Source organism: Aegilops tauschii, chromosome 2 (assembly GCF_002575655.3).
Source record: "Aegilops tauschii subsp. strangulata cultivar AL8/78 chromosome 2, Aet v6.0, whole genome shotgun sequence".
NCBI classification, from domain to species: Eukaryota; Viridiplantae; Streptophyta; class Magnoliopsida; order Poales; family Poaceae; genus Aegilops; species Aegilops tauschii.
Genome location: NC_053036.3, coordinates 148443292 through 148469789, shown reverse-complemented (window position 1 = coordinate 148469789; position 26498 = coordinate 148443292). Strand labels below are relative to the sequence as shown.

General features: G+C 45.5%; 3 long non-coding RNA genes across 3 annotated transcripts; 2 read left to right on the top strand and 1 right to left on the bottom strand.

Annotated features, from left to right (window-relative positions):
• Positions 1 to 909: 909 nt before the first annotated feature.
• On the bottom strand, positions 910 to 4559 carry LOC120973171 (uncharacterized). The gene is made up of 2 exons (XR_005767326.2): positions 3582 to 4559; positions 910 to 1203 (listed from the first exon to the last, which is right to left on the bottom strand). It is a non-coding gene; the product is annotated as an uncharacterized lncRNA (long non-coding RNA).
• Positions 1854 to 3946, top strand: LOC120973170 (uncharacterized). Its single transcript, XR_005767325.3, has 2 exons — positions 1854 to 2889; positions 3470 to 3946. It is a non-coding gene; the product is annotated as an uncharacterized lncRNA (long non-coding RNA).
• An 8222-nt stretch (positions 4560 to 12781) lies between the features above and the next one.
• LOC120973168 (uncharacterized) lies at positions 12782 to 14303 on the top strand. Its single transcript, XR_005767323.3, has 2 exons — positions 12782 to 13193; positions 13775 to 14303. It is a non-coding gene; the product is annotated as an uncharacterized lncRNA (long non-coding RNA).
• Positions 14304 to 26498: the final 12195 nt, after the last annotated feature.

Genomic DNA, 26498 nt, shown 5'->3' with positions numbered 1-26498 from the left:
TTTGAAGAGGTTTAGCTCTGCAGTCCTCTTGTAAGGACTGAACGTGGTCTATCACTGTACTTACATTAACAGCTACTCCCTCCGTCCCATAATATAAGAACGTTTTGTACAGTACACCAGTGTTCAAAACACTCTTGTATTATGGGAAGAGGGGTTGGTTCATTTTGTAGCATTCTGCATCTTATCTCCCTCGCCCACCATTTACTAAAAAAGATCAGATCTATATTTAATCTTACCAACAAGTAGAATACACAGACAATGCCAGTGCAGAAGTGTAGCCCATTGCTCTTGTTAGTACATTTTGTCCTGTAATGCTTGTACTTCCAGGGATTGGTAGTTGATTATGTAGCATCAATCTGCATCTTATCTTCATTATCCTCTATCCCTTCCAGTATTATCATATCTATAATTACTCTCTACAAAATGTAGAGTACAGGCAATGCTTATGAAGAAGATTCTGTGGTGAAATTCTTGAGTTATCCTTCCCTTGACATGGAGAAGGGCATTATAAAGCCGGTGTTAACTGTTAATGTAAGTCAGTCCTTCTAAAGCCTTTATCCTCAACTGCTGTTTAATTTTCTCATACTCCCTATCGTTTACTGCTGTTTAGTTTGCTGTTTCTACCAAAATGCATGTTCGTAAGAACCATAAGTTCTAAGTTTTACTTGTAAAACCAAATTCCTTATTCATACCATGCACATTACTTAATACTCCCTGTATGTATGCTTGTTTTTGTGGATCTAAAATCCAGTGTGTGGTGAAGCAGCCCACGTTTGCACCTTGTCATCTCCTGTTTTATCTTACTGATGTGGCTGATGATATGAACAACATGCCATGTGTGACGCCCCGTTACGTCCAACAGAGTCAGGCGTAACGGAAACCGTCACTTCAGAGTTGCGCCAGGATCAGTTAAGGAGAACAGTATCATGTACAAGACGGTGCAGCTGCCATGAGTAGGCAAGCTTTTATTACATTGACACCTCAAGTGTCGACTAAGCCTAAGCGACCATGACGATATATCGTCATCCACTTCTAGTTACGTGCCTTCTAAACCAACCATGGAGGGCATCTACTCTTCATAGCCTTGATTGTCGACTTCCTCATAAACATACTCCACTTCAGAATAACCGAAGTCATTAAGATGACCAGATTCATCATAAGTACCATTCTCTATCACCTCAGAGTTCTCATAACTCTCTTGTTCTGAAAAACAACATAAGTGCAGCTGAGCACATATAAAATACGTACTCCGCAAGTCGCCGGGAAAAGTGGATGCAAGAGTCTTTAAAGAGGAATAACTTTACCGGCCACGGCTACAACCACCGAGCCATTAGCTCAAAATACTTTGTAGGTAAAAATATTTTCCCTTAACCCATTTTGTTGAAAACCAAATTTTATTTATAAAATCTACTGGCGACAGAGCGACGTGGGATCTTACATCCTGTGTCAGAGGAAAACCCACACGACGCACTTCCAAACCCGGAAGCTGGGAGTGATATCACATTTACTCTGATCAGAGGTGTACTGCTTTACCCATAGCATCACTTGGTCCAAGTCATCCATGCGCTACCCGTGCACACGACTAGACCAAGGAACCAGAACCTTTAACCAGCCCGTACACTACCTCTGCTTTTCCACCTTGCCTTACTAAAGGCCCGCGGGTCGAGACCCCTGACCGGCGGTCCCGCCCTAGGGTGACTGTACCTACCCGGCTACAGCCACCTTCTCACCCATGTAGAGGCAGCTACTTGGCATGGGTAGTTGGTTCAGCCCGTCCCATTCCAGGTCTATGGTCAGTACGGTTTGCGCCGCTTTTGAAGTAAGCGCCAGTTGGTTGTGTCCTAATGTGATACCCTATGTAGAGGAGCCCACCATCCAAGCCGACCCTCCCTGGGTTGCTTTCACCAACATGAGCTCCCCTACCCACCAAATATTTATTTATATTGTAACCCTACCCGGGTCACAACTACTTAATACAGATGCTTCACCTGATCTGGTCCAATTGCCAAATCAGTGGATCCACCTGATCCAAATTTCATTTTATTTATGAAAAATATTTATTTTAAAATCTTATGCAAAATTTTGGAAATGACCCATAGCCCGGAAAACATTTATCAAGACATTGTCAAGGAGATGACGACTTGCCGGATAGTGCTTCGACCAACTCGGAACCACCGGGCGTGGCTCCTACGGATCCGAGATCGGCTCCTGATAATTATTTCACAACCATGTTTATATTTCCTAATTTAAAATCTAAAGATCCAGCAACATGGCCATGTTGGGCAAGCCATAATTAATTAACTAGGTTGTGATACGTCCTAGTGTTTCATTGAGAGATAAAATGCATCAAACTATCCAAATCAGAGTAGCATGCACGTATGCCATCCAGTCTAGAGAGTAAAAAAATGATAAGTAAAAAGGAAACAGTAGCCTGCACTACTAGTACTTTACTCGTTGAACCCAGCTCGTTCCTCTCCTCGTCTTCTCTGCTATCCCAAGAACAGAACCAGCCACCCACCTCTCTCTCTCCCCAAGAACAGAGCATGGCCGCCGCCGCCTCAATCTGCCCCGTCCGGGCATCTCCGGCGACACGGTGGACACCTACAGATTCTCCTCGTCTCCCTCTACCATTTCCCCCTATTTATTTTATCCGCCGCCGCCAAAAACGTCGCCACCACTCAATCCTAGCGCCGCCTGATTCAGGTCCGGTGGGCTTGCCACCGTCTGCAGCGGCAACGACGTCTCCATGCCTACATCCTCCCCCAGTGCAGCCACACGCACGAGGCGTGCAGCCACGGGCGTCGGGCGTGTGCGGCTTCACCGGCGCTGCTCGGTCGCATGGCTCTGCTGCTAACGGTGTGGACTAGCCACATCCTACTGCTACTACTGGTAAGTACTAATTCTGATTCCTTCTCCATAAGTGTTCCAAATTTCACATCGAGTGCCTGCTAGATGTCAACGTGTGTGTGCATATAGTGTTCATTTTATCTCAGGCCCTACTATTGCCCACTCAGCCATATTGCCTTCTTTCTCTTTGTTTATCTCAAGGCGATGAGATTAATCAAGATTTAATCTATGGCGTGGTCATGGTATTGCTACTGATTAGATCTAAATGTTGTTCCTAACTAGTGCTACTCATCCTTGAACACCATATAGAAGCAAATAGTGGCAGTGAAACTCCAAAATTAATTACTTGTGAGTAGATTATAAACATCAATCACTCAATTTTTGCTACAGATTGGCAGGGATTAATAATTAGAACAAGGTAGTATACACAGGAAGATTGAACTTTTGGATACACACATACATGTCTTAGCAAGTTACTAGTACTTAGGATTTGATTCTTGGCATGTTAGATCTAGTACAAGCCATAGATGTCATTCACAGAAACTTTTACAAGCTTTTGCAATTGATCTAATTAGTTTTGATTAACTTGGGTGTTTACGCAAACATTTTGTTCTTTTTACAGCAAGATAAATAGATCAAGGTGAATAGATGCTCATGGACTGATTCAAACCGAGGTGAAGATAGACAAGAAGTCAAGCAAGAAGGGCTAACACAACAAGGTACTCTATTAGTACCTGATGGCGCTTGCGACCCAAAGGGCTTCACCGCAGTGAAGGACAGCAGTGTGGCAGAAGGTGAAAAGGCAAGTGGTGGTGGTACTCCAGTGTATGTGTGTGTGTGAGGTGGAATGGACCACAGCGAAAGGAATGGCTCCTATTTATAGTGGGGTTAGTAGCTATGTCGGTTTGGAGAGGCATTACATCTGGCATGCATGCGTGGTTAGGCTTGCATGCATGCCTCCACTTGTGTCTCTTGTAGGCTGTACTAGGGACAAGTGTAATTTGCTTGACTGGCCATTAGTTGGCATTTACTTTATGTGGAAAAAAAATGAGACCAAGATCTGATTATAAATTTGTAGAATACATGGAGGTTTGGAAAATATTTTGTTGTGCATGGTCAAATGCTATTTGCTATAATAAAAATTAAATGTCAGGTGTTTCCATTATTTTAATTAATGTTTGGGCAACGCCGTTGAAATTATTGTTATCTAATTTTGACGGTTCTTACGTCCTATCCCCCTTAGAGAAAATTTCGTCCTCGAAATTTGTTGAGTCGCACCTCGAAAAGGTTAGGATATTTTTCTCGGAGGTCATCTTCTTTTTCCCAAGTCGCTTCTCGCACCGGATGATTTCCCCATTGCACCTTGCAATATTTAATTGTTTTACTCCTAAGTTTCTTTTCCTCGGTGTCCAGAATACGACTAGGACGCTCCTCATACGTTAGGTCCTTTCGGAGGGTTAATTCTTCCTCCGAGACTCTCTCAAATGGTGGCTTTACGCTCTTGCGTAATTGGGAAACATGAAATACATCATGAACCCCTTGTAGGTGCGTTGGCAATTCTAATTTGTACGCCACCGTCCCTCTTCTTTTTAAGATCCGATAGGGACCAATATATCGCGGGCTTAGTTTTCCTTGTACTCCAAAGCGCTTGACACCTTTAATTGGTGAGACTTTTAAATAAACAAAGTCTCCGGGTTGATATTGTATATCACGTCGTCTCTTGTCCGCATAACCTTTTTGCCGGCTTTGCGCCGTCTTGAGCCGCCTCTAACTATGCGAACTTTTTCCTCGGTCTCTTGGACCAAGTCGGGTGCTAAGAGTTTCTTTTCTCCGGTTTCCACCCAACATATTGGGGTTCGGCATCTTCGACCGTATAAGGCCTCAAATGGGGACATACCAATACTAGCTTGGTAGCTATTGTTATAAGCGAACTCTGCTAAGGGCAAGTGCTTGCTCCACGAGTCACCAAAATCTAGCACACAAGCCCTTAGCATGTCCTCTATGATTTGATTCACCCTCTCGACTTGACCGCTAGTCTGGGGGTGGTAAGCGGTACTAAAATCCAATTTTGTTCCTAATGCTTCTTGTAATTTTCCCCAGAACTTGGATGTAAACATGGATCCACGATCTGACACTATTCTAGAAGGTGTCCCATGTAGAGCTACTATCCTGTGGATATATAGCTCAGCCAATTTTTCTCTGGAACAACCCGGGGCTAAAGGGATAAAATGGGCAGATTTAGTGAGTCGGTCAACTATGACCCATATGATCTCCTCTTGTTTTCTTGTTTTGGGCAGTCCGGTGATAAAGTCCATGTGGATTTCCTCCCATTTCCATTGCGGAATTTGGAGAGGTTGCAACAATCCTGGTGGTCGCTGGTGTTCTGCCTTTACTCTCTTACAAGTGTCACACTCATCCACATACTGAGCAATTTCTCTTTTCATATTTCTCCAACAAAATGTACCTTTGACATCCCGGTACATTTTTGTGCTACCAGGGTGTATGGTGTACGGTGTGTTGTGTGCCTCCTGGAGTATTATTTGCTTAATATCAAGGATATTCGGCACACATAACCGGGTTTTATACCAAAGTGACCCGTCTTCTGCTATTCGGAACTCTGATGGTTGACCTTCGTGTATTCTGCGTTTTTCCTCACAAATGAACTCATCTTTGGTTTGGTTTTCCTTGATTTCGTCCAAAAAATTGGGTCTGATTGTTAATGTGGTTAGGATTTTCTCAACCGGTTTATGTATGAATTCAATTCCCATCATTCCCAGCTCATGTATCAGATGCTTATCATAGGTTGGGATCTTGACATGATTGCATGAGGTTTTTCGGCTAAGGATATCTGCCACCACATTAGCTTTTCCTGGGTGGTAGTTGACACTAAGGTCATAATCCTTAATGAGTTCTAACCATCGTCTTTGTCTCATATTCAACTCCTTTTGCATGAAGATATACTTGAGGCTTTTATGGTCCGTGTATAGTTCACAACGGTTTCCATAAAGGTAGTGCCTCCACATCTTTAGCGCAAATACCACGGTAGCTAACTCGAGGTCATGGGTGGGGTAGTTTTGTTCATGGGGCTTTAACTGTCGAGAGGCATAGGCTATGGCTCTCCCATCTTGCATTAGCACACATCCCAAACCAACTCTAGAGGCATCGCAATATACTGTGAATGCTTTGCCTGGTTCGGGTAGAGCCAATACAGGAGCGGTTGTGAGCCGTTTCTTTAACTCCTGAAAACTTTGCTCACACTTGTCATTCCAGTCAAATGGAACTCCCTTCCTTAGTAATTTGGTCATAGGGGCTGCTTTCTGGGAGAAGCCTTCTATGAACCTTCGATAATATCCAGCTAAACCAAGGAAGCTACGAATCTTTGTTACGTTTGTTGGGGATTTCCATGCCAACACTGCATCCACTTTAGCAGGATCTACGGCTATCCCTTTCCCTGATATAATGTGTCCTAAGAAGGACACTTCTTCTAGCCAAAATTCACACTTTTTGAATTTGGCATAGAGTTATTTTTCTCTCAAGGTCTGTAGCACTATCCGGAGGTGTTCAGCATGTTCCTCAATACTTCGAGAGTATATGAGGATGTCATCGATGAACACTACCCCAAACTTATCTAAATAGGGCATGAGGACTAGGTTCATCAGGTTCATGAAAACTGCTGGTGCATTTGTGAGTCCGAAGGGAACAACCAAGAATTCATGGTGACCATATCGGGTTATGAAAGCAGTCTTAGGTATATCTTCTTCCTTTACTTTTAGTTGGTGGTACCCTGACCGGAGATCTATTTTTGAGAACACGGTGGCTCCTTTCAATTGGTCAAATAGATCATCTATCCGGGGTAGTGGGTACTTATTCTTAATTGTCGCCTCATTCAAGGCTCGATAATCCACACATAGCCTCATACTTCCATCCTTTTTCTTAATGAATAAGACTAGTGCTGCCCAAGGTGACACACTTGGTCGAATAAACCCCTTTTCTTCTAGTTCATCCAATTGTTTTCTTAATTCCTTTAGTTCTTCCGCGGACATATGGTATGCTCGTTTTGATATGGGTGCCGTACCTGGGATGATATCAATAGTGAACTCTATCTCCCTGTCTGGTGGCATCCCGGGCAATTCTTCCGGAAACACGTCCAAAAATTCTTGTACCACAGGCACATCTTTAGCCTCCTTTTTGTCCAAAGTGGCTACTGAGGCTTGGTTTGATTTCGCTCGGGTTCTAATACTATTAAAGGTTATCCGTTTATTTTCTGGGCTTCTCAAGGATATGGATTTTTCTGCACAATCCATTCTTGCTCCATGACTCGCTAACCAGTCCATTCCAAGAATAACATCTAACCCTCTTAGGCCAATGACAAATAGGCTAGCATTAAAGGTTATGCCCTCAATGCAAATGGGACGGTTGTGGCAGACATGCTCAACAATTATTGGGCCTCCCGGTGAATCTACTTTTATGGGTTTGGCTAGGGGGGTCCGGTCCAGATTATGTGTCTCAACAAAGCGTTGCGATATGAAAGAATGTGTTGCTCCTGGGTCAAACAATACTAGTCGTACTCCGGGAGGGATTAGTAGGTTACCCGTCACTATGTCTGAAGCCGACTCCACTTGTGCCACATCCATATGTGTCAGACGGAATGATCCACGTGCAAGACTGCCACGACCACGCCCGCGGTTGGCAGTGGACGCACTCCCGTGTACTTGTGCTGAATAAGCCTCGCGCTTATTTTCAGGTGGGACAGCTCCATTTGTGCCAGATTGTGGTTGACCCTTGCTTGGGCACTGATTTTTGTAGTGTCCCTTTTGTCCACAACCAAAACAGACAACACTCGCCTTTGGGCAATCTCGAGCCAAGTGTGGTCCACAGCACACGTGACATTTGATAGGGGCTCTCGGAGGCATAAAAGGTGGTCTAGGAGCTTGACGGAAAGGAGGACGGACAGGCCCGACCATTGGCACGCGGACTAGGCCAACAGGACGATTCCCACTTCTCATGGCAAACCTCGGGTCCATCCTAGCTTTCTTCCTTCGCTCTTCCTCTACGGCGATTTGCCGGTTCTCGATTGTAATGACTCGGTCTACTAGCTCCCGAAACTCGGTGATTTTTATAGGAGCTATAATAAGTTGTATGGACGGGTTCAATCCTTCTACGAACCGGTACACCTTTTTGGTCTCAGTGTTTGTGTCCTCTGGTGCATAGCGGGATAGTGAGTTAAACTCATCTAGGTACTCTGCGATGGTCTTAGACCCTTGCTTGAGGTTCTGGAATTCCTTCCTCTTTATTTCCATCGCACTTTGCGGGACGTAGTTATCTCGAAATCTCCTCTTAAATTCGTCCCATGTAACTATGTGGTTTTCGGGTATGATAATTTGGACATTTCTCCACCATGTGGCAGCAGGACCAATTAACTGATGGGATGCATACCGAACTTTTTCTTGGTCCGTGCATCCCACAGTGTTAAGTTTTAGCTCTATGTCCATCAACCAATCATCTGCGGCTAATGGGTCTGTGGCGGTTGAAAAGGTTGGTGGTCTAGTCTTTTGGAAGTCTCCAATCGTGACACCTTGTTCTGGGTTTTTAGTCAGTTGGCCTCTCATCATACCGAACATCTGCTCCATGAACTTATTCTAGTGTTCTAGAGAGTCTCGACGAGACTGCTCCATCCACTGATACATTAGAGCAAGTTGATCGGATCCCAGGGCATGATGGGGTAATGGTGGAGGTGGAGGTAACGTCACTCTAGACGGCAAATCTGCCATGTTCCTTAGCGACTCGGGTACTAAATCTGATGGGTTCCCGTTGTCTTCGAACGACTGACTACCAGATGCCATCGCTATCGATCTGGTGGGCAAGGCATAGGTTATAACGATAGCTACTATTTGTGAAAAATATTTTATTTATTTGATTAGAGGTGAGATTTTAGCTCAAACAGTACACTTCACGCTTCCTGTTTTGGAACATCAATTTAAACAGTGCACTTAACAGCGGCATACTAGAAAATTTTGCGAAACATTTTTTTTTACTTGTTGTTGGCCGAAGAATAAAAGTAGTCAAACAAAGTGATTTTTTTATCACGACAGAGGCAAGAGATTAATCACAAGTCAAAAATAGAGCCACTTGCACATGCACATGCACACACAAGTTCTTCACGTACTGCATTAAAAGCATGCAATCATCAAGTGTCTGACATACATCAGTTGAACTCATGAAGTGCTAGGAAAATATGTAGCAGCGTCAGCACATAATATATATACTAGCCCAACACGTGATGTACCAAAGGTATGTACTTGAATGAAGAGATCACCAAAAAAAATTCTTCCATACATCAGACGCCATAATGAGGCATTGGCAACAATGTGGCAACAACATCACATACAGTATTCCATCATTCAGAGCAAGGAGCATAAAAAAACCAGAATTTAAAATGAATATGGAGGCATGGCATATGCATCATACGAGATCATCTAGTAATAGCATATCAGTACATCCATAAGTCCACCAGTCCACATGGATACATCACATATCATAGCAGCAACACCACACATGACTCTGTGTCGCACATCATCAGGCTACCACGGCTATCTACATGTGTACCTGGAACAAAAGTATACCTGCCGACCTATCTGTCCGTCGGAACTAGTCTGGCTAACTACGGCTGTGCAAACTCTGGAAGGGTAGCTACGGCTACAAGACCTTTCCAGATATGTACAAAATCCAAAAGGACAGCCTCCATGCACCTACCTAAACATCTAATAAGTGGGGGAACTAACTCTGGGAGGAGTAGCTATCTAGCATGATGCTACAACCTTGCCAGAATACTAACTACTACTACTGGTAGCACGTCAATCCTCCCTGACAAGAGGACTAGGTGAAACGGTGAGGAGCAAGTCGGGGTCGAGGGCAGAAGTCGGTGCAGGCAGAGACACACTCGGTGCAGCAGTGTCAGACTCGGGTGCACTGATGGTGCTAAGAGGGTACTCAGAGGGAGTGTGCTCAGAGGGTGTGACGTCGGAAGCGACACGAAGGTACTCCGGGGGCTGAGAAGACACCTGGCGGGAGTCGAGTGCTAGAAGCTCTAAGTAAGTGACGCCAATCACTGAAAAGTCAGGGGTGCCATCGGGAGAAGGTGGAGCAGGGTCAGTAGCTGGAGAACCTGGTGGAGTGTGGGGAGTGTGCTTTGGAGGTGGTGGAACTACAACGGAACTCAGAGTAGGAGCAACCTGAGAGGAAGGCTCGTCAGCGGCAAGAGACTCATGGTCAATCGGGTACCCTACCCGGCCTGGAGAGGCGGAAGGTGAGCTGTCAATCTGAAGAGGGTTGAGGGCCATACCCGGACGGGTGTAGTCCCTCAACGCAGTGGACATCTCGCTGTTCGCCCGCTCAAGCTCGGAACAGCGCCTCTGAAGAGTGTCAACCCGATCTAATAGGTCCTGAACAAGCTGATGTGTAGGTGGACGCTCGTACGGTGTGGAGGGATGTGACACTGCACGAGAGGAGGAACCCCTGATGACTCTAGGAGCTGGGTGGTCTGCACGAGTGGGTGGGACTGTCGGGTACAGAGGTGGACGAGCGGCAGTCGAAGCTAATGGTGGTAAAAACGTGGGAGGCAAGACAGGAGGACGTGGTGGAAGTGGAGGGAAAGCAGAAGTGGATGCAAAAGGCGAAGGAGCGACAGTGGCCGGAGGTGCAGACGAACTCCCTGCCTCCTCTAACTGATGAGGCCACTCGCCTCTGCCCACGTACTCAAGGAGAGGGTGATAGGCGTGGAAAAGGTGTAAAGCGGCATCCCGTGCCGCACCCTGAAGTGCTGAAACAAAGTCATAACGTGCAACACTGAACCTAGAAGGGACATCTAAGCCCTCAGGAATGTGCACCGTGACTAAGTACCCCATAGAACACGGGTCGTGAAACACTGTGTAGTATGGTGCAATCAACACACCCAGAAGACCAAGAAGCTCAACCAAGAACAGAGCAAAACCACCATACTCAGCACCCGTACCAAACAACCTACCACTCGTCATCCTACATTGAGCAATTAAGAATTTAGTTAGTTATAATACAATGCAAAATTAATTTACCTAGGACAGTAAAAATAAAAACATTTTTCTTGCACAATTGTGTGGTCTAAATTATTTAATCTTCACTTGACTTGAGTCATTTTTTTTTAGAAAACTCATATTTTATTTTAGGTAAAGAGGGAACCTATGTTTCCTAGGGCTCGGACGGTCTCTAACTAAGTACATGACTGTTTCCTTAACGGGGCTCTGATACCACCTCTTCTGTGATGCCCCGTTACGTCCGACAGAGTCAGGCGTAACGGAAGCCGTCACTTCAGAGTTGCTCCAAGATCAGTTAAGGAGAACAGTATCATGTACAAGACGGTGCAGCTGCCATGAGTAGGCAAGCTTTTATTACATTGACACCTCAAGTGTCGACTAAGCCTAAGCGACCATGACGATAGATCGTCATCCACTTCTAGTTACGTGCCTTCTAAACCAACCATGGAGGGCATCTACTCTTCATAGCCTTGATTGTCGACTTCCTCATAAACATACTCCACTTTAGAATAACCGAAGTCATTAAGATGACCAGATTCATCATAAGTACCATTCTCTATCACCTCAGAGTTCTCATAACTCTCTTGTTCTGAAAAACAACATAAGTGCAGCTGAGCACATATAAAATACGTACTCCGCAAGTCGCCGGGAAAAGTGGATGCAAGAGTCTTTAAAGAGGAATAACTTTACCGGCCACGGCTACAACCACCGAGCCATTAGCTCAAAATACTTTGTAGGTAAAAATATTTTCCCTTAACCCATTTTGTTGAAAACCAAATTTTATTTATAAAATCTACTGGCGACAGAGCGACGTGGGATCTTACATCCTGTGTCAGAGGAAAACCCACACGACACACTTCCAAACCCGGAAGCTGGGAGTGATATCACATTTACTCTGATCAGAGGTGTACTGCTTTACCCATAGCATCACTTGGTCCAAGTCGTCCATGCGCTACCCGTGCACACGACTAGACCAAGGAACCAGAACCTTTAACCAGCCCGTACACTACCTCTGCTTTTCCACCTTGCCTTACTAAAAGCCCGCGGGTCGAGACCCCTGACCGGCGGTCCCGCCCTAGGGTGACTGTACCTACCCGGCTACAGCCACCTTCTCACCCATGTAGAGGCAGCTACTTGGCATGGGTAGTTGGTTCAGCCCGTCCCATTCCAGGTCTATGGTCAGTACGGTTTGCGCCGCTTTTGAAGTAAGCGCCAGTTGGTTGTGTCCTAATGTGATACCCTATGTAGAGGAGCCCGCCATCCAAGCCGACCCTCCCTGGGTTGCTTTCACCAACATGAGCTCCCCTACCCACCAAATATTTATTTATATTGTAACCCTACCCGGGTCACAACTACTTAATACAGATGCTTCACCTGATCTGGTCCAATTGCCAAATCAGTGGATCCACCTGATCCAAATTTCATTTTATTTATGAAAAATATTTATTTTAAAATCTTATGCAAAATTTTGGAAATGACCCATAGCCCGGAAAACATTTATCAAGACATGGTCAAGGAGATGACGACTTGCCGGATAGTGCTTCGACCAACTCGGAACCACCGGGCGTGGCTCCTACGGATCCGAGATCGGCTCCTAATAATTATTTCACAACCATGTTTATATTTCCTAATTTAAAATCTAAAGATCCAGCAACACGGCCATGTTGGGCAAGCCATAATTAATTAACTAGGTTGTGATACGTCCTAGTGTTTAATTGAGAGATAAAATGCATCAAACCATCCAAATCAGAGTAGCATGCACGTATGCCATCCAGTCTAGAGAGTAAAAAAATGATAAGTAAAAAGGAAACAGTAGCCTGCACTACTAGTACTTTACTCGTTGAACCCAGCTCATTCCTCTCCTCGTCTTCTCTGCTATCCCAAGAACAGAACCAGCCACCCACCTCTCTCTCTCTCCCCAAGAACAGAGCATGGCCGCCGCCGCCTCGATCTGCCCTGTCCGGGCATCTCCGGCGACACGGTGGACACCTACAGATTCTCCTCGTCTCCCTCTACCATTTCCCCCTATTTATTTTATCCGCCGCCGCCAAAAACGTCGCCACCACTCAATCCTAGCGCCGCCTGATTCAGGTCCGGTGGGCTTGCCACCGGCTGCAGCGGCAACGACGTCTCCATGCCTACATCCTCCCCCAACGCAGCCACACGCACGAGGCGTGCAGCCACGGGCGTCGGGCGTGTGCGGCTTCACCGGCGCTGCTCGGTCGCATGGCTCTACTGCTAACGGTGTGGACTAGCCACATCCTACTGCTACTACTGGTAAGTACTAATTCTGATTCCTTCTCCATAAGTGTTCCAAATTTCACATCGAGTGCCTGCTAGATGTCAACGTGTGTGTGCATATAGTGTTCATTTTATCTCAGGCCCTACTATTGCCCACTCAGCCATATTGCCTTCTTTCTCTTTGTTTATCTCAAGGCCATGAGATTAATCAAGATTTAATCTATGGCGTGGTCATGGTATTGCTACTGATTTAGATCTAAATGTTGTTCCTAACTAGTGCTACTCATCCTTGAACACCATATAGAAGCAAATAGTGGCAGTGAAACTCCAAAATTAATTACTTGTGAGTAGATTATAAACATCAATCACTCAATTTTTGCTACAGATTGGCAGGGATTAATAATTAGAACAAGGTAGTATACAAAGGAAGATTGATCTTTTGGATACACACATACATGTCTTAGCAAGTTACTAGTACTTAGGATTTGATTCTTGGCATGTTAGATCTAGTACAAGCCATAGATGTCATTCACAGAAACTTTTACAAGCTTTTGCAATTGATCTAATTAGTTTTGATTAACTTGGGTGTTTACGCAAACATTTTGTTCTTTTTACAGCAAGATAAATAGATCAAGGTGAATAGATGCTCATGGACTGATTCAAACTGAGGTGAAGATAGACAAGAAGTCAAGCAAGAAGGGCTAACACAACAAGGTACTCTATTAGTACCTGATGGCGCATGCGACCCAAAGGGCTTCACCGCAGTGAAGGACAGCAGTGTGGCAGAAGGTGAAAAGGCAAGTGGTGGTGGTACTCCAGTGTATGTGTGTGTGTGAGGTGGAATGGACCACAGTGAAAGGAATGGCTCCTATTTATAGCGGGGTTAGTAGCTATGTCGGTTTGGAGAGGCATTACATCTGCATGCATGCGTGGTTAGGCTTGCATGCATGCCTCCACTTGTGTCTCTTGTAGGTTGTACTAGGGACAAGTGTAATTTGCTTGACTGGCCATTAGTTGGCATTTACTTTATGTGGAAAAAAAATGAGACCAAGATCTGATTATAAATTTGTATAATACATGGAGGTTCGGAAAATATTTTGTTGTGCATGGTCAAATGCTATTTGCTATAATAAAAGTTAAATGTCAGGTGTTTCCATTATTTTAATTAATGTTTGGGCAACTCCGTTGAAATTATTGTTATCTAATTTTGATGGTTCTTACACCATGCACATTATCCAAAATAGATACAATGATTTTCTTTGCCCTTCATCTATGCTTGTTATGTTGACATGGTAATCCAGTAGTGTGGCGAAGCTCCCCGCATTATGAACAATGCCAAATTATGTTATTGATATTTTGAACTTACTCTTTATTTTCTAATTTGAAATTGGATAGAATTGACAGAATAGTTATCATCTTTGTTTATACACGTGCAAAACCTGTCATCTCTCTGCTTTATTTCAGGGTGATATGCCTAATGGCATGCACAAGTCTGCTGAAGGCTGTGAGACAAACCCAACATATATTGCAGCAAAGAAGGCAAAACATCTTGAAGATAGCGAGACAACCCCAAAGTCTTGTCTTGATGCAGTGTTCAAGTTACTTGAGACTAACAGTCAGACAAGCTCACAGAATTTGTTGTCTGATCAGTTCGACTTCTTCAGTCCCAAGTTCTAGCAGAAAGGCATTCTGCAACTCAACTTCGACTTGAAGTCCTATCTCTAAGAAAGATAGCGGAGAACACCAATGAGAACCTCATCGCTAAACAGCTACACCTGGAAGCTATGACCGACATGCTAGGCCGGTCTCACAGCCTTGCTCAGCAGCTTGCGCAGCAGTTCCCCCGCAAGGCTAACCTTTCTTGAACTGTCTTGGAAGTGGTCTCGGTTCAGTATTATTTTGTTACGCTGCAATGGTGCCCAATTTTTGTAATCTGCTTCTTCGTTGCGCTTTATGATCACTGGTGGCGAACTTTGATGCCAAGTGGATGTAATATGTGTAATAGCCGTGATAGCCTAGCATAAGTTGCTTGCTTATTTATTTCCTTGTTGTCTTGTTTATTTGTTTGCCTGTAGTCAGTGCAGTTCTTTTTCCGCGGTTTGCTAGTGGCTGCAATAACCTATTTTTTAAAACTAGGCCACAATAACCATGGGCTAATATTTACTGTAGTGACACTGGGCCTCCTACGGGTCGTAGAAATAGTGGGCCTTCTACGGGCCATAGAAACAGTAGGCCTTCTACGGGCCGTAGAAACAATGAGCTTTCTACGGGTCGTAGAAACAATGGGCCTTCTACGGGCCGTATCATCAATGGGCCTTATACGGGCCGTATGATCAATTGGCCAAACATGGGCCAATAACAGGCCGCATTACGGCCGTAAACGGGCTAGAGTTGGAATCGTCCGTTCATGGGCCGACCATAACGGGCCATCGTTAATAGGACGTATTTGATAACGCTATGAAAACGGCCCAACGTATTAACGGACCACAAACGGGTCGACTGTAACCACGGGCTGAATTTGGCCCACAAGCAGAAAATGACAGTAATGGACCGTAAGTAAACGAATGCTGGAAATGAGCCCAAGAATAAATGGGCTCTGAGAAGGCCGAAAGATAACATGGGCTGGAAACGGCCCAACGAAATAACGGGTCGTTAATGGGTATAAAGTGATACACTGTTCATTACGGGCCAGTTTCCCCACGGGCCGTTAATGGGTGTAAAGTGATACACTGTTCATTACGGGCCAGTTTCACCACGGGCCGTTAATAGGCCAAGAGTTACATAGGGCCTCATATGGGCCGAAAGACATCATGGGCCATACATGGGCCAGAAGTGAAAATGGGCTGGAATCATATTGGATGGCCCAGATGACGCTACTAGGCCTAATTCGGATAGGGCGTAACGGGCCTTGGGTTAGCGGGCTGTAAATGGGCTATATGCGAACAGGCCGTTAACAGGCTTTCCATGGGCCGGCCCGCCAGCTTTTGACCAAGTCAAACGGGCCGTCCTTTTCACAGGAATGGGCCTCTGTTGGGCCGTGCCATGTGTCGACGTATCATAGGCGCCTTCTGTCCAATGAGTGGATGACATCTGTCCCAACAATGAGCCGACACGTGTTTCCTCCAGCCAATGATGATTTTACACGTGGAAAATCCCCATTGGTCGGGGCTGTTAACGGGTTATCGGATCCAAAACCCGACCCGATAGCTTAACGGTGTTCCGTTACGGTGGATGCCACGTGTCGGTCACCCTTGACGAAAGCTCTTCTGTGACGCACGATTTGTCGTCATGGAAGTGGACACTTCCGTGATGATAATTTTGGTAATGTCATGGAACACTTCTATGACAGCACAGGTATGACTATCTTGATTCTGTCATAAATTTGTCATGGATGTACATGCATGACAAAAAACGTGACCTACTGTGACAAACACGTATCATCACGGAAGTGTATTTTTTTGTAGTGAGTATCGCCACCTTTTCGCTCTGTTGCAGATATTTGGCCATGGATGTCGCCATCGCCGCAAGTTGGTCCTTGTTGTCAAACCAAGACTGTATCTCCAACATCCTAGCTAGCTTCACAGGGTCGCCGTCTGCGATCCTCACGTATCGGTTGTACTCCTCCATCGATCTACTTCTCCACAGCACCTTCACTCGCCGGCGATGGTTTTTGAATGGAAGAGGATAGGAGCAGCTATAGTTTTGGATTAGAACGGGAGAGGAGCGACGCTGGTTTTGGATTGGAACAGGAGAGGAGGGGCGGTGGTTTTGAAATGGAAGAGGAGAGGAGCGGTGCTGAATTTAGATTAGAACAGGAGAGGAGCGGCGGTGGTTTAAGAGGAGAGGAGCAGCGCTGGTCTTGGAAGTATTTTTTTGTTTTGCGTATTTTGGGTCAAAGTTTGACCACGTACTGTATTTGACAAGCAAAATGTGAATGCATGTCACCAAAAATTGTATCGTTTGGTTCGTATCTGAATGTACTTTCAAATTATATTATTTTTGCAACATATAACATATATTTTATTTGTGAAAATCATGGTCAATTATGACCCAGAATAAAAGGGAGACTAGTTAATGTGGGGTCGCTTTCTTAATTGAAGGGTAAATTGATTTTGATTTTGATCCAGTCACAGCGTGCTGGCCCTCTCGCCCAATCCTAAATCGCCGCCGCATGCTCCTCTCCCTCTTCTCCATTGCAAAACGACCTCCTCTCCTCTCCATCATCTCCATTCCAAAACCACCGTCTCGCCTCTCCCTCTTCTCCATTGCAAAACCACCCCCTCTCCTCTCCATCATCTCCATTCCAAAACCACCGTCTCGCCTCTCCCTCTTCTCTATTGCAAGACCACCGTCTCTCCTCCCATATTCCAAAGCTAGCACCGGACCACTCAAAAGGACATCTATGGAGAGGATGCAGCAGCGAATCAGGCAGATCGCCGGCGGCGACCAGGCAAAGTTAGCCAGGTTGAAGGAGATCCTTACTTGGTTTGACAATGAGTGGGAGATTTCGAGGACGGTGAGGGCCATGTGGCAATGTATGCGAAAGAGCGAGATGGCGGCGATGTACTCCGGGCGATGGAGCAGACAGATTCGCCCGAGGCGAAAGTCTAGCGGAGGTGGTGGGCATACAGGTCGAAGGTCGAGAACCCAGAGGATAACGAATTGATCGAGTACGGTGTGCCATTCGTGAGGGTGCAGAGCCAGCCGGAGCCACAGGAGTATTCGTTCTCCCACCGCAAGAGGAGGCCGGATGGCGCGACGTCGCTTCCCCGCCGTTATCCACGGTTCCCTCGATGCTCGCCTCGTTTCAACAGCGGCGGTAGGGTTTAAGGTAAGCTTCGCACTAACCTAATCTTCCATCTGCTCATGTTTACAATCAGTGTGACAGCTAATGAAAATCATGCTTACAATCAGTCTCCGAGTACTACGCTAATCACCCTAAAATAGCTCTGGACCTTTGGGTCAAAGTTGTGACACTGTGTACAAATAAAGAAAAATAGATTGGTGCTTCTTTCAGAAAAGAGTACTCCCTAGAAAACTACCAATATAAGCTACTAGTATTTGGTTAGAGGATTTGCTGTCAAGAAAGATCCATCCACAGAGAGCGCCACACATCCCACTGGTGGTGATGGATGCCAATGTGTGCATGGAGCATGGTTGGTGTCGGTAATTTTTACTTGGCACACCTCGCACTCTGCATATATGTCGGTTCCATCCGTACATTTGTGCAGTTCCATCAATATGCAGCTGAATAACCCTGTTTGCACAGATAATGAAAAAGCGTGATTACATTATAGTGGCACTAGTTGATGAAACATACACTAATAAATAGAATAAAATATTGCGATAGTATCATAGTATGCCATGTTGCGAGTGCGAGATGGGCCCTGCGATGCCTCATACGGTACGCCTCATACTGGAAATCGACCCAAGTCTCCCCGATACACCTTCTGCCAGTGATGAACATCAGTGTACAGCGGTAGTACACGGAGGGGCCTTGAGACATTCCAATCTCTATTTTTGTGCAGATCAACTAAAATTAAGCACCCCAGTTTGCAGAAATGCTTAAACATTAACAATGGGACTAGTTGATGAAACATATACTAACAAAGAGAAGCACTTTCTTTATCTACATTGGAAATGAAATGATAGAGAGGACACTCGCTCTATTTTAACTATATTATTACTTCATATTATCAGTGACACTAGGGTCGAGCGGGTGGCAAATGAGGTGTACCGTGCATCGCAAGGATGGAGGCGGGGGTGCTTAGACTGGGATGCTGAAGCTGGCTCTTTCAGTCCCTATCTCCCCCCTGATGTTCCTATGGTAGCATTTGGGTTGTAATCCAAACTTGGTCGAGCTGGTGCTGCGTCCCCCTACCTGCCTAGCTTATGTGGCGAACTTGTCTCCTGCTAGTACTCAGTCCATTCTAGTAGTAGTTGCATAACTGCCCGTTTACACTGAGATGTTGTCGGATAATGGTTCTCTATGGTTGGGTTTCTTTAATAAAATCGGAGGAAACCCCCTCTTTCGATATAAAAAAAACAGTGGCACTAGCGGTGACAAAACATTGCCTCAAATTAATAGTGCCACTAGATTAAGGTGCAAAATAATAACATTACTGCTTTATCATGGTAGTGCCAAAACAGTAGCACAAGAGCAGACTCAACATGCAGGATCTTTGGCAAACGGTCAGACCAAAAAGGAACATACCTCGTGATGGGAACCATATCTGCAGTCAACGCCATCGTAGAAGGGATGACACCAGTCACCAACATGGATGATTCAATTCATGGGACCTTTTAGTGCAGTTCACCTAAAATGAAGCAATGTCCCATGAGCTAGCAGCTTCTTCTTTTTTTAAGAAAAGGGCTCCAGCCCCTGTTCCATTTCCATCAGAAAGCGAAACCCACAGGGCTTCTTCTTCATTAGTTGCAATAAAATTTAGCAACATCAAGGTTGGTTGTGAAGCTCCTGGAATGTTCAACTATAATTTGGATATCATTTGTGCAGTTCAACTAAGATCAAGTGTGAAATGTATATCTCTGTTTGCACAAAAAAGGTGGAAAGGAGGGTGACTAACAAGTGCTGAAACATACATCAAATGAAAATAAGCATGTTCCTTATCTGAATGGCAATCCTACAAGGACAGTAGCAATTTCTAAAGCAGCAGCATTGCTAGATATTAGTGTGGGCATTAGGATTAACTATGACAGCCGTTAAATACGACATTACTTTAATGGTGCCATTGCTTCATTTTACCAGCAACATTACATTAACAGCTGCTACAGAGTCGGTATTTGGGCACGGGAGAGTAGGCAGACCAGGACAGTTGCATTTCTAACGAAAAGAAGCAACTTATCTTAATGGGAAATTTAGCAGGACATGAAAAAAAGTGCCATTGATTCATATTACTGGAGGCATTACATTGAAAAAAACATTGGTTTAACGTGTCCTTACTTTTAACAGTGCGACTGCTACATTTTACTAGTGGCATTACATAAGAGTGGCTCGGGGCAACAAACATCAGAACAGGATATCTGGGTTGGTCCCATTTTTGTTCGGTATAGCCACCTTATACTGTGTGAGGCTAGCAAATCTAGTGCTAGACTTACTCTGTTGACTTGTCCCCCAGTCCCCACTTTCTTTCCTTTTTCAACCAATAGATCGGGTTTATATTGAGTTTGTACTGTGTTTCCCTTTATTTCCCTATTAGACCTAGAGACTAGTTGGATAGCCAGTCTCTGCTACTTTTCGCCCCCATTATTTCCTCTTTCGACCAAGTCCTAGATTCAGGTAACAAATCTTCCCCCACCCCCACCCCCTTTCTTCCTTGTTTGAACCAAGTAGTACTAGATTCGAGTGCATGACTAGTTTTACCTCTTAACAGTAAAAATTTAGGTGGCTTTCGAACAGCTGATTGATCCTATTTACGAGGGGGCCTGAGAAATAGTAAAAGATACAAATGCAGCGACGTCAGGAGCTCGGGAAGTAGAGCAAGGCCGGTTTCAAAGGAAGTTATACCTGAGGGTCACCGGTATGTCGCTAGGTGGGCGGCGGGAGGCCGGATCTGCCCGGCAGCGAGGAAGAAGGTGTCGGAGGCCCTCCCTAGCCAGCGGTGCTTGGGAGAGAACGGCAAGGCACGCTGATTAGGACGCGCCAACAGTGGGTAAGAGCCGTCGCCGAGGACGATCGCGTGAACGTTGCACCTTCTCACCTTCCCTGGTGGAGAGGATCCGGCTGGATCTGTGACCAACGGTGAGCAGAGAGAGAGAGTGTGGCCACCGCTGTCGTGTTTAGATCTGGAGAGGACGAGACAGTGTGAAGAGAGCAACACTAGCAAGCAAGCGCGGAGGCTCCTGCCTATATAGTGGAGTACTAGTTTTCTTTTGTCTACCGGAGCCGGCTTGACCTCATCAATGACTGTCGAGAAGTCTTCATGCACGTGCCCCGGAGGCGCAGTTGTCGTCATTTTGACCTGAAGCACCGGATTATAACATATAACACAAAAAAATGCCACATGACAAGAAACCATAACCTCACTGCCCGAAGGAGACAACATGAATCCCGACGGACAAACTAGACGAGGATCAAAGCTCAAATTAAAGATAAACTCGTAGAAAAGGGGTCCTTCGTTAGATGTCCTAATTAACATAGTCGGCTTGACCTAGATGGCAGTCAAGTAGTCTTCGTGCATGTGCCCCCAATGACTAGCCCCTTGGAGGAACTCGGTTGTCGCTGTTTAACCCTCACGGTGATCCGAAGCACATGACACCTAATTTTGCGAGATGACAAGAAACCTTTTTTTAGATTTCTCACCAGAACTACAGCCCTGTACAACACAGCCTGCACGATATGTAGACGATAGCCAATTCAGGCGTGTCTACTGGAGTCTGGTCACATGCATGGACGAACTGATCTTCTGTGTCTTGCAGGGATCGTCCAGGCACCAACGTCTGTACAACACTTCTCTAGTACTATCGCCCGTCTCTCTCTCTCTCTTCTATTAACTCACCCGACTTGCGGGGCCGGGGAGTGTGCTTATGGTCGGTTCTCAATTGCGTTCCCACATGTGTGTGCAAACGCAATATGACGCGCGTTCCATTTGGAGAGTGGCGTGCCAGACCGACCGACCGTCTGGGGTGCGACGCGAACGCGACGGACGTGCTGTATACTCCGTACATGTGTATCGCCGTTTTATTGAGGCTTTGCTCCATGGCGCAATCCATGGATACAAAATTAGTATATTGTACTATTTAAAAGTCGAGGGCGGGGCTTTTCCCGCGCGGTAGGCGGGGCAGTTCCGCCTAGTCGGTTCGACAGAGACGCGAGAAGATGAGGGAGTAGGCTGCTGCAAACGTAGGGCTGTGTGATTTGACAGCGAGTTACTACTGGACAGGTCGGGCCCCATGATTTGACTTGCCATTATCATTTTAACTGCGGCGCTATGACCAGCGTGAGTCTCCTGATTCCTGACCACCTCCATACAGGTGCCTCTCCCAATGCTCCACCATGTAGAGGCTGGCTCTTGCATGAGAGCCCACTCCTCCACTTTTTCCTTGCCTCTTTCCTCCACATATGCAAAAATGCCATGTAAAGCGGGCTTATAGCCCACTATTGTACTTGCTCCTACAGGTGCTAAGCCTGCCACATAGGCATAAAGTCTGATGTGGCAAGTTAATTAAGAAGAGGGAGACTAGTTTGGTGACCCCAGGAAGAAACGGTGCTAAGCACGTGTACCTAGGTGAAAAGACAATTTTGAGTCTATAGCTAATTAAATGAAGCAAACTTAGCAACAAAAAACTAAGCACCTATGCATTGGGGACTTGAGTTTCTAAGCCATTTAATGCCCTTAGCACCTCATCTAAGCACCATTTCATTGGAAGAGGTCACTCCTTGGCAAATGCAATAAATACTACGAAGAAAGAGATAGAGAGAAGTAAAAAAATACTCTTATAGCCAACCTTATAGCTAACCTTGTTGTAGTATGAGTGACTAAGTGATGACTATGTATGACATGCCAACATCAAATAGCCTAACGCACCGTGTTAAATCTCCAAGGGCGTGACCGCGCGAGCGAGGCGATGGTCGTGGTAGGCGCGACCATGATACGGGCTGATGGCAGCCCTTGGATCTGAGATCGAACGGTCGCATGCTAAGTTGCTGAAAATTTGCAGAATAACTCTCCAGGATAGGATATTCACCCATAGGTATAGAATCACGCCATGCAACCGTTCGATCTCAGGTCCAAGGGCTCTCGGAAGCCCGTATCATGGGAGAATGGAAAGGTTCGTATCACCTGTAATTTTCCCGACGCTTGACATGACATCGAAAGCCATTTAATAGGGCGTCGAGTAGACATGACATCTAATTGGGCCCCCATAGTACTGTGCATGAATCCATTTATCCACCAGGCAAGGCACTACCCTGTCGTTCGCACGCCCCACTCAACATTTTTACAAATCAAAAAACCGATGGCAGTTCGCTCCTACTCATCCCCGGACGTCCTTTAACATTACGGCAGTTCGCTCCTAGTCGTCCCGTCCTTTCACATTACGGCAGTTCCACTAATCCTAACCCTCCTCCCAAATCCATGGCATCCCAAATCTCCATGATCAGCGGTTATTACAAGGTTAGAACCATCACCGGCGATGAGTTCGACGTCATCTACACCCGTTCTTCCGCGACGGTGAAAGGATGCCTTGCTCGCTTCAGACGCATGTTCAAAAACTCAAATGATGAGTGGGTCGCTGGGCTAGATGTTGAGTACACCACAACCCTGGACAAAGAGAAGAATCTAAAGGAGGAAGAGAAGATGAAGCCCACCGTGATCCACGTTTGCATGCATGACTTATGCTTGGTCTACCACATATGCCATGCCGATGTTGCATGCGAGGAATTTAAGAACTTCCTCAAGGGCGGCCGAGTCAAATTTGTTACTGTAGACTTTACGAACGACAGAAGAGTCCTGGATCGGATAGGCCTCGTTGTAGGCAACCCCTTCGACCTCCAGAAGAATGGGTTGGTGCCCTCCCGTTATCAGCCTTCAATGCTGACCCTGGCAGGAGCCATGGTTCATCCTTCGTACGGTAAACTAAAGAAACCTCCACACATGTTTCATCATGCATAGCAGTGGAATGTACTAGATATAGACCACATCCACTACGCTGAAATGGATGGCTACCTTTGTTTCAATATCTACAAGAGTTGGATGAAGAGCAAGAGCCAAGTGTGCGGTTCAAGCAAAGAAGTATCGGCCAAGAGGAAGAGGGACAAGGACGAAGTCGAGGACGTGGACGAGGACTCCGAGTAAGGTGGCAGTGTCGTTGCTCATGGTGGTTCTAATGCAGTGTCTACCAGATTAGTTGCTTAGTTTAATTTCACGTGTTCTTAGTTTTATTTGAGGGGTGTGTTGTGCTGAGCCCAAAACAGAACTATGGTATGTTTCTTCTCGTTACTTTAACTCTTCAGTATGTACTACTAGTATTTCTTACAGTTAATCTTTTAGTTGGTATACTACTACCACTCGTTTCTTCACATTATATACATACAATATATATGGCGAACATCATATAGCCAGTAGTTTAGTTGTCAAAGAATTTCAGGGTGCTTAGTTTTGTCAAAGAATTTCAGGGTGCTTAGTTTTATTTGAGGGGTGTGTTGTGCTGGACACCACTATTGTGACTCAAATCTCTTTTGCCATGTTATAATAACATAAATACCAATGGACCAACATGCCAGCTCTCCCTCTATCTCACTACAGTAAAATAAAGTGTGGGGCCTACTTGATCCCAACAACATTCTTATTTTCCTGTAAAATTATTCGCTTGGTTGCTCCTAACAAGTGGGGCCACACTTATCATTGTGAGAATCGGCTTATTTTTGTCATGTAACATGGTCAACGGGTTTGATGTGAAATAACAATGTCTAATGGCATTTTTGAGCAAACATCTAACTTAATGATGGCATTTTTGAGATATCTAATTGCATTTTTGAGCAGGCATCTCACGGATCGATGGCATTTTTGAGTAGTTGTAACTTCTATGGCAAAACTGAGTAGTGATACACAACTAGTGGCATAAATAATAAGAACCCAACAATTAAATAGTTATGCTAATTTCTTTAATAGAATTTAGCACCCCATTTAAGCACGTACTAGCTTTTTTAATAGTACTATATGCATAATTTGGCGACGAGCGCTCTCTATATGTACCACCTTTTTTCTTTAATTTCATCTTGTTAGTTTTGCTCCATGGCACAATCCATCGATACTACTACTGTACAAAAAGTATACATTTTTTAAAAGGCTAGAGGGCGGGGCAGTCTAGCTCTGTCGGTTTCACGAGAGGCGAGGGCCTTTGTGATTTGACGGCTCATTACTGCTGGAAGGCGGGGCCTTGTGATTTGACTGCTCGTATAAATGTGCCGACGACCTGAGGAGGAGCAAAGAACTGTGCGGTATACTCAAGTTTTCCACTGGAGTATGACGGAGGAGCACGAAACACGGCTGCCCAGTGCCATATGGCGATAAAAAATGATCTAATTTGCTAGTCATCTCATTGTTAGCATTGTTTTATTCATGCCTCGCAGAGAACATGACACGTGCAGCAAAACACCCGAAGCAAAAGAAGAAACACAGGAGCAAAATAAGAAGGAAGATTACCACCCCCCAAAAAAGAAGGAAGACGCACACACAAGTCTAGGGCACTGCTCTCACTACATGAAGGATTGCTGGTCGCAGAGTCATAACTGCTTCTTCATCACCTCCACGACCTCCATCTCCTTGCGCGTCTCCTCCGCCATCTTCTTCATTCCGTCCATGATGCGGGATTTCTCGACGCAATCCTTCATCATCTGTTCCACGGCCGCATTACGTACCTTGACAGCAGTCGGGTGCTCGATGCGGAGCTTCGCCAACTCCTCCTTCTGTTCCGTGACGAGGGCCTGCAGCATCTTCATCGAGGAACTACTATTCTCATGCAGTTTCTTCCAGCCGGTGTTCTCCTCCTTCAACAGGTCGAGCTCATGGCAGAGCTTGGCCTTGTCCTCCTAAAGTTGCAGGATTTCGCCGGTCGCCTTCTTCTCTGAGGCAAAGCTCTTCTTCAGCAGCATCACCAAGCCGGTGGTCAACTCCCCCTACTCATTGAGCTTAGCGGGCATGTCGTCGAGGCTCTCCTTCAGCAGCTCACCAAGCTGTGGATGAACTCCTTCTGCTTATTGAGGTGCTTGTTGAGCTGATCGGGCATGCCGTCGAGGGATAACGACTCCAACGCCGCTAGCTTGGCATGTTCGCCTCCGCGGCTAGGGCACTCCTGGGAGCCATCGCCTGCCCGTGAGAGATCTTTCGAGGTCTCTGCATGGCGGTGAGCCCTCTCTTTTTTCTGCAGCCTTGGTTGCCGCTCCCTTGTTACGAGTAGTTCTCGACCTAGAGCTCTACACATCGGCCATGGCAAGGATGGACGAAGAAGAAGGACTTATGAGGAGGAAGGTAGAGTAATTTTCGGTTAGGTAGTTCCCCTTTTTGTAACCTAAATACTAGCACTAGTACTAAAACCTGCATAGTGGGAACACGTTCAGGTTTGGTACGTACTAGTAGGTGTGAGCAGGCTTGCACTTAATTGTAGCACTAGTACTTTCGAATGTGATGGGAACAAGGTAAAGATTAATTGATGGTTTTGGTTTCAAGGCCCGAAACGGCTCCCGATGAGTTTAGTGCAACATAAATTTCAAGTACTCCCTCCATCTCAGCTTACAAGGCTTGCACGTGTATCTAGGTCGTCAATATAACTTATATAAAATAAATTGTTTAACATAAAAAATATATCATTACAAATAGAATA